Here is a 359-nt window from a genome sequence, read left to right as displayed (position 1 = left end):
ATAGAGGGGTGGCAGAGAGGGGAGGACACAGAGGGGGGAGGGGCATAGAGGGGAGGACAGGGAGCAGAAATATGACCGCCAGCACCACCCGGCGCATGATGGTCACTGACTACAGGCAAAGCCCCCAAGCAAGCCTACGGGTGCGGGTAAGTAGTGCCTGCAAGCCAGAGAATACCCCGGCCCCTGAGCCCGACATGTGGCCCCTAGGTGGGGAAGAGGCACCTCAGAACAGGAAGCCCAGGAAGAGGATCATAGAGGACCAATCAGGGAACTCGCATAGGAGGAGGACATGGACCAGCCGCCAATCTGAGGAGGGGGAGGAGACATCTCCAGGTCAGGGGCCCTCAGGGACGGGGCCA

The 359-nt window shown here is 62.1% G+C and overlaps 1 protein-coding gene across 1 annotated transcript in view; it reads right to left on the bottom strand.

Annotated features, from left to right (window-relative positions):
* The window catches only part of TONSL (tonsoku-like, DNA repair protein), a gene marked incomplete at its 3' end in the record, with an annotated part of 23,982 nt that overhangs the window by 13,441 nt on the left and 10,182 nt on the right, over positions 1–359 (bottom strand). The window lies entirely within an intron of this gene.

The sequence above is a fragment of the Nanorana parkeri genome, unplaced genomic scaffold (assembly GCF_000935625.1).
Source record: "Nanorana parkeri isolate BGI_ZX_2015 unplaced genomic scaffold, ASM93562v1 scaffold4050, whole genome shotgun sequence".
Lineage (NCBI taxonomy): Eukaryota > Metazoa > Chordata > Amphibia > Anura > Dicroglossidae > Nanorana > Nanorana parkeri.
The sequence above is the reverse complement of the archived record's forward strand: the minus strand, read 5'-3'. Positions and strand labels throughout refer to the sequence as shown.